The following is a 12402-nucleotide window of genomic DNA, read 5'->3' on the forward strand; positions in this document are numbered from 1 at the left end:
TCACCCTCACTAACAATGCTGGTGAAATCGTGGCTGATTCCGACTGTGCAGACATCTTTAACTCTGCATTTTCATCTGTTTTCACCGACGAATCCCAAGCACCATGATTTACATTACCACTTATTATTACTACAGCCATGGACGCCATAACTTTCAGCAGTAGTGGAATTTCGTGCATAATAGATAAAATAAAACATTCATCTGCTGCCGGCATAGATGACATCAATCCAAAATTTTGAAAAACGCTAACCCAGCGTGTTCCAGTATTTTCTGTTTATTGTTTTCGCAATCACTCTCCGAAGGAACCATTCCAGACGACTGGAAAGTGGGGAAGGTCGTTCCTGTGCACAAAACAGGTAATACTGATTCACCTCTTAATTATCGGCCCATTTCATTAACAAGTATTCCCTGCAAAATCATGGAACACGTCATTTACTCCCAAATCATGCAATTCTTAGATTCTAATAACTTCTTTCATCCGTCACAGCATGGTTTTCGTAAGGATTTTTCGTGAGAGACTCAACTAGCCATTTTTCTTCATGACATTCACGTCAACCTTGATATTAATCTGCAAACTGACGCCATCTCCTTAGACTTCGCTAAGGCATTCGATAAAGTACCTCATCAACGCTTGCTTCTTAAACTTTCCCAGTTAAACCTACATCCAAACATCATCGCGTGGATTAACGAATTCCTCACGCATCGCTCTCAGTCTGTCTACATTAATAACCAATCCTCCAACCCGCTCTCAGTCACCTCTGGCGTCCCGCAGGGTTCCGTCCTTGGTTCCTTGTTATTCCTCATTTACATTAACGACTTACCCCAGCGCGTATCTTGCCATATCCGCTTGTTCGCTGACGATTGCGTTATTTATCGTTCGGTAACTAACCCTTCTGACCAAGAATCCCTTCAAGCAAACCTAAACCTCGTACTAAACTGGTGTTCGCAGTGGATGATGACACTCAGCCCTAACCAATGTAAGTACATGTCTTTTCACCGCCGTCGCAACCCTTTTGTTTTTGAATATTCCGTTTCTAACTGCCCTGTTGACCTCGTCCAGTCTTACAAATACTTAGGTATGACCATTTCTGATGATTTATCTTGGCGACTGCGCGTAACTAATCTGATATCATCAGCTAATAAAACATTAGGTTTCTTAAAACGTCACCTGAGGGAAGCCCCTCAACACGTCAGACTACAAGCATACATCTCACTTATCAGAACTAAACTGGAATACGCATCACCCATCTGGAACCCTCATCAAGCATATTTAACAAATGCCATCGAAGCTGCACAAAACCGAGCTACCAGAATTATTCACTCTTCATACTCATACGACGTTGGCATATCATCTCTAAAATTACAATCAGGTTTGTGTGATCTTTCTGCTCGCCGTCGCATTGCCAGTCTTGTTTTGTATCACAAGTTTTTTTATTCGCCCCTAAGACAAGAACCATACATCTGCGCGCCCCCACCACGCAGATCCCATCGCATCGGTCACCCTCTTCAAGTTTTGCGTCCACGAGCCCGTACTACTACCTTCATGAACTCATTTTTTTCACGAACAGCAACTGACTTGGAACGGCCTTCCCCACCATGTTGCTGCCATAACCTGTCCATCCACATTTTCGACTTCTGTGATCGCCTGCATCTTGTAAACCCCACCCCTTATGTAACACCCCGAAAGGGGTCTTTAAGGAAAATAAAGTGATGTGATGTGATACCCCGAGATATTTGTATTCGGCCACTCGGGGTATTTTATGGCCTTGTATTGTAAGCTCCTGATCAGTTGTGCCGTTGAAAACCATCACACCGGACTTAGTTGCGCTAAAACTGAAACCTAGACTGCCTCCTTCGTCTCCACAGCAATTCACCGAAGTTTGCAAATATTCCTGGCTATCTGCTAACTGTACAAAATGGTCCGCATACATTAAGCCCGGTAGTCGTTCCTCAACAACCTTTCCGCCTAATGTGTTTGACAGATCATAACCTAGATTGCTTCCTTGTAGCCTTCTTTCCATACTTATCATATAAAGCATGAACAGCAGTGGTGATAGAGGACAACCTTGCCTTAATCCTTTGTGTATCTGGACAGTTGTTGTACTCTTAATTCCTTGCCATGTTATTTCAACTTCATTTTCTCGATATATTTCCTGTAGAAAATTAATTTCCTCATGACTGACACCTTCACCTTTTAATATGTTCCACAGGAGTTCCCTGTTCCCGTTGTCGTATGCACCGCTTATGTCTAAGAAGGCGAAATACAGAGGTCTGTTTTCGGCCTTAGCTATTTCTATGCACTGGGTAAGCACGAACAGGATATCATCTAAGCGCCTACCACTTCTGAACCCGTTCTGAAGTTCCCCGAGTATTCTATTACTTTCTACCCATGACTGCATCTTTATTTTCACCGTCTGGATCGCCAGCCTGTATGTAACTGATGTTATCGTAATCGGTCGGAAGGATTTTATGTTCGTCTTATTCCATTTTCCTTTATGAATCAAATTCATTTTACTCTGTTTCCAGCTGTGCGGAATTTGCTGATTCGTTATGACTGCCTCCAATACTTTTATCAGCGTTTCCTTGCCTCTTGGGCCAAGTTCATTAATTAGCTTGATTGGAATTTCGTCGATCCCTGCTGACGTACATCGTGGAATATTTGCTTCCGCCTTTTTCCAGTTAAGATTCGTCAGTTCCACGCTGTTTTCTATTGTGCGTTCCTGTGTTGCTCCCTCATTTGGGGTGATTACTCTATCGTCTTTCTTAAATGACTCCGCTATAACTGATGAAATGTAGTTCACAGCGTCATCTCCCTCTAAACATTTTCCTTCGGCATCAGGAATCTGTTCCTGCTTTCTGTGATTCGCTTTGCCCAGCCAGCTTATATGGTTCCAGAATTTTCTTGGCCCCCCTTTAGTTGCATCGCGAACTTCAGCCAGCCAGCGATCAGAGGACTGCTTTATTTTAGCTTGGACGAGGACCTGCACTTGCTGTTTCTTTTGTCGATAAGATTCAGATTTTCGGCCTATTTCCTCTTCAGATAACTGCGCGCCCTTTTTGCTTCTTTGTGTTCCCGTGATGCCAACCGTCGTTCGATGGCCTCCCTAATTTCCTTATTCCACCAACTTCGTGGCTTCCTCTTTGTTCTCCAGCGGTTTACTCCGTTTACTTGTTTTATTTTTGTACTAATGAGGAGTTCTAACTTATTATAATCCCACTTTTCCATGGGATATGTCTCTATTGCTTCCTCTATGCATGCCGCTATTTGCGCTATTTGTTCGTCATTTAATTTTCCGCACTCTGTTTGACCCCCCTCCATTTCTCTTTTGAGCAGGGCTCCAAACTGTAGACTAATACGCTTATGATCACTACCGAGGCTGTACTTACCCTCTTCGTCTATTTCCATCATGGCGAGCTTGCTATACATCCCCTGCGAGATTAAGCAGTAGTCAATGGTCGTTTGCCTGTTACGGTATTCCCACGTGATTTGTCCCTCATACTTAGTTTCTCTATTTACAATAACTAGGTTGTGTCGCTCACAGAAGTATAGCATCAACTTCCCGTTATAATCTATGTATCCATCCAAATCCTCGATGTGGCCATTCATGTCCCCCAACAGAATAATATTGGCGCCTTCTCCAAACTGCTTTATATCGTCATTAAGACACTTAACTAGATCCGTGTTCTCTTGCCTGCATTTGTCCCCTGTCCCTAAATAAACTACTCCTAGCCATGTCCTTTTACCGGCAATTGTACCCGATACCCAGACATGCTCTTTGCAAGTTGACTTTATTGTTTGCCAATTTGTTCCTTGATGTATCAGCATACCTACTCCTCCTCCCTTCCTGTCCGTTGTTGTTCTGTTGCTCCCTTTCCAGACGCAGCCATCATTATATGGTGGGTCTTCTAGATCCCTGAGATGTGTCTCGCATAGCGCGTATACACCTACTTCTTCGTCCTTCAAGTGCTGTTCTATCTCTAACAACTTCGCTTTCTTTCTACCGCCTTGCATGTTTATGTACCTGATCCTAGTGCTAAATTTCTTTTTTGTAGTTTTCTCCCTCAACCTCCTAGTGGCCATTTTATTGGCGTCAGCCTTCATTGCTACACTTTCTAATTTGCTTCTACCTACCTCTATTTCTTGAGCCGCAGTGGACCCCCTAAAAAAGCTACTGCCCGGCCTGCCAGGCGCCACCCGATCTCGGCTCCTAGCCTTCTATTAAACTGGATGCCATCTAGTGTAAAGCCTCCACCAAAGCCTGCTCTATGCACTTCCCTGTTTGTCTGCCACTTCAAAGCCTTTCTCCTGGCTTAACTTCCATATCTCCCGATTAACAGCCACAACGTCCTTGGCAATTTCTCCTTTCCGTCCTTGCACTTCCGGCACTGTGTACACCACGATCTGGACTTGCTGTGCTATCGCCCTTAAATCGTCAACTCCCTCCGCTAATCTTTCCGCTACTTTTGCGGCTTCACCATTCAAGACATCATTTAGTCCCGCCGCTATCACTACCAAATTGCGCTCTTCAGAATTCTTAGAAAGTTCGTTTTTTTGTTTCGCTCAGTACTGCGTCCATTTTCCTGCCTGGGAATGCCCCAAGTGCTACCCGCTTATCACCCTTTACACGCTCTATTATAGTTCTTTTGCACCTACTCATACTTGAGTCACCACCGATAAGTACTTGGGTACTCGCTTCCTCCGTCCTAACTTCCGGTTTATTATGCCGCCGCTTATCTGTGGCTGCGACCTCATTCCTGGAAGTTATCTTGTTCCCCTTCTCTCCATCTCCAACAGACTTCCTAGCCGCCACGTGTGCGTGGCTGTTCCTGTCTGAACCCGCCTGACCTAACTCCTTCTCGCTGTCCATGTCAGCGCAGGCCCCATCCACGTGGCTGGCGCTGGAATGTCCGCCAATGTCACTTCACTTGGCAGTGTCAACCATTTTTGCATTCAACAACTCACTAAGCTGCTCTTGGAGTTTGCGCTTCTCTGCTCTCTCTACCTGCAGCTCTTTTTCTAGGCCCTCCATACGTAGCGCTAGGCTGGTGCTTGCTTCGTCAGCCCTGTCCAGGCGTGCACCTAATACGCAGCATTTGCACATAAAATCCGCGCCTTCGGCTTCCTCTACAGATTCGAACTGCATTTCTTTCAGATTCACCAACGTCTCACTCTCCTTGCATTTAACCTTCAGTTGCTTGACCATCCTAGCAGCGCTCTATTATTCCTACCACAAAATGCTAGAGAAGAAGAAAAAACCACTTGCAACCACGTGCTCAATTAAAATTCTGCCTACCGCTAAAGCCAATCACCTATAAAGGAATACTAACTACCTGTCTTCTACTAACTAAAGGAATACTAACTACCTGCCTCACAAGTGAGCCCTGCAGATCTATAGCTGTCAGCTGGAAAAGGCTCGGCCGTTAGGTCACTGACCTGCTTTTTAGCGAGCACTTCACCTAACTAGCCCAGATCTAAAACTAGCATAAATCTAAGCTCTCAAAATATGAAAGGAAATAACTCATCGATTTCTCGTAGTCACGCGCTCTCGCAGTCGTCCATCCGTCAGGTCCCGGTCACCACGCGTAATCCGAAGAGCACCGAGACAAGCGTCCGCACCGCACCGGCTACGGGAGCGCCATGCAGCGGTTGATTCATTAGCGGAGGGGGGGAGGGGGGTTGGCCAAGCACTGTAAGCGTTGCGGGTGCGTGCCAGCATTTATGCTGTAGGTAGGTAGGTAAACTCTTTTATTGCGCCCAAAAACAGGGGACCAGTCAAAGGACCGGTTGCGCTGACTTAGAGGAGGTCGGCGGGGATCCTTTGGGATGCCGCGGCCTCCACCGCGCGCTGGATAAGCCAGCGTTGGTCTGCTGGCTTGGAAGTACACAGGAGAGACTCCCACGTCTACGAGCCGACACCAGAACAGAACTGCCAGCCGTGGCTGCACGAGCCACGACCAGGTGTCGTCTTTATTCTCTTCGCAGGGCGGCGCGCGCTAGCCGGGTTGTCGGCGCCGCCCAAGAGAGGGTGCAACAGGGCGCCCCGCCTAGACTGAAAGTCGAAACGGACGGAGGGCCGGCGATGGCACTCGAGCACTAGGTCAGGCGGCACTGGGAGTCGTTCCAGGGCGGTCTCCATGTAAGCAGGTTTAAGGCGGTCTAGACTGACGGTCTCTTCGCGGCCGTTTTCGAGGATGGTGGCGGTTTTCGGGGTGCGGCGGAGAACGCGGAAAGGTCCGTCGTAAGCCGGTGTGAGTGGAGCTGGGACAGCGTCGCGGCGCACAAAAACGTGGGTCGAAGTGGCCAGGTCGGGGTGTGCGAAAATGGTATGGTGGCGGGACGGACGTGGGGGAGTAGGCCGGAGGTCTTTAACGCAGTCCAGCAGGCGTTGAAGGAATTCTTGGGGCTGGGCTGGAAGCTGCTGGGATGTAAAGAAGTCGCCTGGAAGACGCAAAGCACTACCATACACGAGCTCTGCAGCTGAGCACTGTAAGTCTTCTCGGATGACGGCCCTTAGACCAAGCAGCACAAGCGGCAAGGAATCGACCCAGGAGGCGCAATTGAGGCGGGCAGCGAGGGCGGCCTTCAATTGGCGGTGAAGGCGTTCCACCATGCCGTTAGCACACGGGTGATATGCAGTGATTTATTAAGGGAAGCAAACAGGGAGGACTTAAACTGGCATCCACGGTCGGTTGTCACAGTGCTAGGACAACCAAATCGAGATACCCACGCAGAAATGAAGGCGCGCGAAACAGTCTCTGCGGTGATGTCAGGAATGGGGACTGCCTCCGGCCAGCGAGTGAAGCGGTCGACTATGGTCAAGATATAGTGGTAGCCTCGAGAGATGGGTAGAGGGCCCATGATGTCGAGATGAACATGGTCGAAACGACGGCCAAGGGGTAGAAAGGCTTGGGAAGGTGTCTTGGTATGTCGACAGATCTTGGTCGACTGACAGGGTGGGCACCGGCGCGTCCAAGCACGCACATCAGCGTTGATTCCGGGCCAAACAGCGCTGGGTGAGAAGGCGCTGAGTAGCCCGAATGCCTGGATGGCATATGTCATGGAGAGAATGGAAGATAGGGCGACGTAGTGAAGCCGGAACAAAACGGCGAGGAAAGTCCGTTGAAACATCGCACCACAAGGGCTCAGGCGAGCAAGGATGGGGCATAAGCCGTAATCGGAGAGAACGAGGGTTCGCTCGAAAAGCGGCGACCTCATCGTCATTCGGCTGGGCAGAAGAGAATGCGGCCCAGTCGACGGTGGAAGATAGAGCGTCTGCCGCGACTATACGAGAGAGGGCGTCAGCGGCGGTGTTGGCTGCGCCATTCACATGTCGGATGTCGGTAGTAAACTCCGAGATATAAGCGAGCTGACGGAGTTCACGTGACACGTACTTCGATGCGTTGGTCCGGAACACATATGCCAGCGGTTTATGATCGGTTAGCAAGTGAAACTTGCATCCTTCTACAAAATGCCGAAAGTGCTGGATAGCGGAGTAGATGGCTAGGAGCTCTCGACCGAAGACGCTGTAGCGGGTCTCAGCAGGAAGTAGCTTCCGAGAGTAAAAAGACAATGGTCTCCACTTGGAGTTAATGTACTGCTGTAAGACGGCTCCGATGGCCACGCTGGAGGCATCCACCATCAATCTCGTAGGGGCGTCGTTGCGCGGATGGACTAGAAGCACGGCGTTAGCGACTGCTTGCTTCGCGGCAGTAAAGGCGGCCTGGGCTTCTGATGACCAAGAGATTGCGGAGGACGGGCCAGCGGTTGACCGGAGGAGGTCGGTGAGCGGGAGAAGTAGCTCTGCACAGTGCGGGATAAAGCGGCGGGAGAAATTCACCAGCCCTAGGAATTGTCGCAGGAGGCGCAGGGTTGTGGGCAGGGGAAAATTCTCGGTGGTCTGGACGTGGGACGCGAGAGGGCGGATACCCACTGAGGATATGTGATGACCCAGAAACTCGAGCTCAGAAGCACCGAAAACACACTTGGAGGCATTCACAATCAGGCCGTAGTGCTGTAGACGCTTGAACAAAGCACGTAGGTCTTGCTCATGATCATGAGGTGTAGGGCTGGCGATGAGGACATATTCAAGGTACGCGAATCTCGGTAGGCCCCGCGTGACCTCAGCCATGAACCGCTGGAAGGTTTGAGCCGAATTGCGTAGTCCAAAAGGCATCCGGACGTACTCAAACATACCAAAGGGCGTCGTGATGGCGGTCTTAGGTATGTCGGCGGGTTCAATGGGAATTTGGTGATATGCCTTAACCAGGTTAACTTTGCTAAAAATGGCGCAGCCGGCGAGGCGCGTTGTAAAGTCCTGGATGTGGGGCAGCGGATAGCTGTCGTGGACAGTGTTGGCATTCAACGCCCGATAGTCGCCGCAGGGATGCCAGTCACCGGGATTACGCTTGGGCACTAGATGCAGCGGAGACGCCCACGCGCTGGACGACGGGCGTATAATGACGAGCTCCAGCATGTGGTCAAACTCACGTTTGGAGATAGCTAGACGGTCTCCAAACAAGCGGCGCGGTCGAGCAGCTGCGGGTGGACCCCGGGTGACGATGTGGTGTGTCACAATATGTTTAGGCGCCTGAGTGAGGTTGCATGGCTTAGTGAGCTCCGGGAAATCCGCCAACACTTTTTTGAACTGAGAGGAAGACATCAGCATGCGAATGCCCATGGGAGCAAGGTCGGACGAGACTCCCGAGATGGAGAGATGAGTCAGACCGTCGGTAAGACGACGATGCCGCACGCTGACGTCTAAGTCGAAGTAGGAGAGGAAGTCTGAGCCGATGATCGGACGAAACACGTCTGCGATGACGAAGACCCATCGAAAAGTGCGGCGTAGGCCGAAGTCGAGGGTGAGAGGTCGTAGCCCATACGTGGGTATAGACGAGGCGTTGGCAGCACGGAGCGAGAGTCTTGATGGCTTGGAACGATCTGCCTTAGTCGGTGGAACCACACTGATTTCCGCGCCCGTGTCGATAAGAAACCGGGGGCCGGAGAACTTGTCAGTGACCATGAATAGGCGGCTCGAATTACTGGGGCAACCACACGCCGCCGTTAGTGATCCCGGCGCGCGTTTCCCGGTCACGAACAGGGCGGTGTACACTTCGTGGCCCGGTGGCGAAAACGCCTGTGGTACCACCAGAGAGATGTAGGGCTGGGACTCCGAGCTTGACGTGAGCGCGAAAGAGCGAGATGATCAAGACGAGACGGACGGGTCTCCAGAGGTCGGCTCCGGAGTGCGGCGACTGAGGCGGCAAGCTCCTCGAGACGGGCCTCAAGGCGAGAAATCGCTGGGTCTCTTGGCGGCAAAACAGCAGTGACGGACGGGAAGGTGGCCTCATGAATGTTATCTGCGAGCTCAGCCAGGCGGTCGAGGGTGACGTCACCGGCCGCCGCAAGGACGAGGTGAATGGGCTGGGGAAGGCGTTGGAGGAAAAGCTCTCGAAGCAACGCTGAGTGGTTGGGGATGTCGCGCTCCCCGAGAAGCTGTTGCATGCGGCGCAGAAGCTAGGAGGGGCGCCGGTCGCCAAGGTCTTCCCCGGTAAGGAACTGCTGGAGGCGGGTGCTGTCCGACGGCATCAATCTCTCCAGCACCTTGGTTTTCAGGTGCTGATATGGTGTAGCACCCATGGGGGCGGAGAGAACGTCGGAGAGCTCACCGGCAACGTCAGGAGGCAGGCTTGAGGCAACATGGTAGTAGCGCGTCGTCTCCGACGTGATGCGGGCTAGGCAAAATTACGCCTCAACCTGGTGGAACCAAACTTGCGGGTTCCGGGGCCAGAAAGGTGGAAGGCGAACCTGCAGGGACGAGACGTCCTGCGGACGCGAATCCTGGTGCGTGGATGTTGCGGGATCGGTCATTGCTCGTCCTTGGTCACCAATGTAGGCTTAACGCCTCAGGAGCGAAGGAAACGAGACCACTGCTACGAGCCGACACCAGAACAGAACTGCCAGCCGTGGCTGCACGAGCCACGACCAGGTGCCGTCTTTATTCTCTTCGCAGGGCGGCGCGCGCTAGCCGGGTTGTCGGCGCCGCCCAAGAGAGGGTGCTACAATGCAATGCGTGTGCTTGGCAAATTGCCATTCATGATCTGAGAGAACCTGCCATATGAGCTCTACCACATTCTTATTCTTCTAGTTAGTCCCTTCTCATTATCCGGATCAGAGGTCACTACCTGCCCTAAGTAGACGCATTAATAAACCAATATCCTTCGAGAGAAAGGTGTACAACAGCTGTATCTTACCGGTACTCACCTATGGGGCAGAAACCTGGAGGCTAACGAAAAGGGTTCAGCTTAACTTAAGGACAACGCAGCGAGCTATGGAAACAAAAATGACAAGTGTAACGTTAGAGACAGGAAAAAAGGCAGAGTGGGTGAAGGAACAAACGCGGGTTAATGAAATCCTAGTCGAAATCAAGAGGAAGAAATGGGCTTGGGCAGGGCATGTAATGCGAAGGCAAGATAACCGCTGGTCCTTAAGGGTAACGGAGTGGATTCCAAGAGAGGGCAAGCGTAGCAGGGGGCGGCGGGAAGTTACGTGGGCGGACGAGATTAGGAAGTTTGTCGGGATACTGTGGCCGCAGCTGGCAAAAGACAGGGTTAATTGGAGAGACATTGGACAGGCCTTTGCCCTGCTGCAGTGGGCGTAGTCGGGCTGATGATGATGGTGTGCTTGCTAGATCGACGTTACATTGGGAGATATTGTTATGGTGTGGGCTCAGGATTCTCCGGCAAAACCGCGCATCAGCTGTCCTTCTATTTCACGTTCTCGCATTCACGCCCTCGCGCCGCGCTTAGTTCGCGTGCCTTTTCTGCGGCGCGGCCTCTTGGTCCAAAATCACATGAGCCTATCACATGAGCAAGGAAGACTGCGTCAGCACGCCTTCTCTTGCCTAAACACAAACAGAAAAGACATAAGCGAGAAACGGTTTGCCACGTGTGGAACTGTGATTCTTGTTGCTTGCTTAATTTTAATCCTGTGCGCGCTTGTGCCACGGAAATGCATTTATGTGCCTTCTGTCGAAGTAAAAATTTTCAGTGGATGTTGAACACTCGTCGTGCTTGTTTCTGTTCTTTTGTACCAGTCTAGTTTTGTACAAGTCTTTTTTAATCAATCATGAACCGACAACTAGCCCAGCGTTCTGCCTTGAAAACTATGTTCGTAATAAGCAACCGTTCGTTGTATCTGCGGCCGTCATAAGTGGACTCTGTTGTGCTTTGGTTTGGGCTGGCTGGTACATGCTTGTAAATGAAAAGTTTTGGTCAATATTTCGACAGTAAACTTGAAATGGTAGTTGGCGCTAGTTCTGCGTGGTGTGTATTCTTTGTACCTGCCCTTTGTGCCAGAACTTCTCAATTAGGATCAATGTAAAAACTATGAGTAATAGCAGCTAATTACAAATACTATTAGGTATACATATTAAACAGACTATGATAAACACAATAAACATACATAATACAGACAGTCATGCGTATACACTTTTACTTCTCCCCACATAAACTGATCGGCGCCGCGGTGCCTGAGTGGTTATGGCGCTCGGCTGCTGGCCCGAAAGACGCGGGTTTGATCCCGGCCGCGTTGGTCAGATTTCGATGGAGGCAAAATTATAGAGGCCCGTGTACTCTGCGATGTCAGTGCACATTAAAGAACACCAGGTGCTCGAAATTTCCGGAGTCCTTCACTACGGTGTCCCTCATAGCCTGAGTCGCTTTGGGACGTTAAACCGCCTTAAACCATAAACCACATAAACAGATATACTAGATGAAATTTTCAACCGAATTTTCGCGTGACAATCTCTAAATCATCTATAAAAATTGTTTAAAAAATCGTATGGGTATGCATAAACACCTATTGATATGAGCTAGGGACTTGAAATTTGTGCACACACACACAAAAAGACCGGCTTAGCCTGGTTTAAATCAGAGCAGACGCCCAAGCTCCCAAACGAGTCTGCGGCGCTTTGATTGGGCGTGGCGACAGCCTGCATGCCAACACCGGGTTCTCCGCGGAACGCCAGGGTGACTCGCTTCGATGCGGAGCGGATTAGAGTGGACGCCTGCAGCCAGTGAGTGGGCGCTCCCCTCCCGTCTTAGCCGTCGTTTGCTCGTCAGACGCCCCAACGTGAGCGCCGGGGTTCTCTTGAGCTTACTCAGATTTAGAGCGCGAAGGGTGCCACAACTGTTCCACTAATTATGGCGTCGCTCTCTCTTCGGATGTGCCTCTGCACGCGTCGCTAACTCGTTATCGCCGTCTGTGCTCTCCTGCCGTCCTTGGTGGCATCCCACCTGCAGCCTTCGCATCAAGATGGCCAGGGTACCTGGCTCCTGTTCGCAAGCACTTGGATGGATGGACGGATGTACACGCTGAGCCCTTTAAATCGGGCTAGGCTCAAG

General features: G+C 50.5%; 1 protein-coding gene across 1 annotated transcript in view; it reads right to left on the reverse strand.

The window, feature by feature from the left end:
• The window catches only part of LOC144110661 (uncharacterized), an 86754-nt gene that overhangs the window by 22286 nt on the left and 52066 nt on the right, over positions 1 to 12402 (reverse strand). The window lies entirely within an intron of this gene.

Source organism: Amblyomma americanum, chromosome 11 (assembly GCF_052857255.1).
Source record: "Amblyomma americanum isolate KBUSLIRL-KWMA chromosome 11, ASM5285725v1, whole genome shotgun sequence".
NCBI lineage: Eukaryota > Metazoa > Arthropoda > Arachnida > Ixodida > Ixodidae > Amblyomma > Amblyomma americanum.